Source organism: Lupinus angustifolius, chromosome LG03 (genome assembly GCF_001865875.1).
Source record: "Lupinus angustifolius cultivar Tanjil chromosome LG03, LupAngTanjil_v1.0, whole genome shotgun sequence".
NCBI lineage: Eukaryota > Viridiplantae > Streptophyta > Magnoliopsida > Fabales > Fabaceae > Lupinus > Lupinus angustifolius.
Window position 1 is genome coordinate 2,505,015 of NC_032011.1, and position 247 is coordinate 2,505,261.

Sequence of the window (247 nt, forward strand, 5' to 3'; positions counted from 1 at the left end):
CTAAATTGAATCCGGATCACCTAGGATCCATTATTAGGTTAAGAGTGCGACATATAACACAAATAAATATTTAAGGGTTATGATTTTAATTTATTTTTTAATAGAATAATTTATAAATTTGATAGTTTCATTTGCCGTTATATTCTAGAAGTGGATTCTATGGAGTTCTAATATTACAAACCCGAACCCAAATCCATATCCTAAAACAAAATAAGAAGAAGATCATTGAAATTGTGCTGTTCTTTTT

At 27.5% G+C, this 247-nt stretch overlaps 1 protein-coding gene across 1 annotated transcript in view; it reads left to right on the forward strand.

Moving 5' to 3' along the window:
- LOC109343041 (uncharacterized protein At4g26485-like) overlaps positions 1 to 247 on the forward strand; it is a 23,735-nt gene that overhangs the window by 9,174 nt on the left and 14,314 nt on the right. The window lies entirely within an intron of this gene.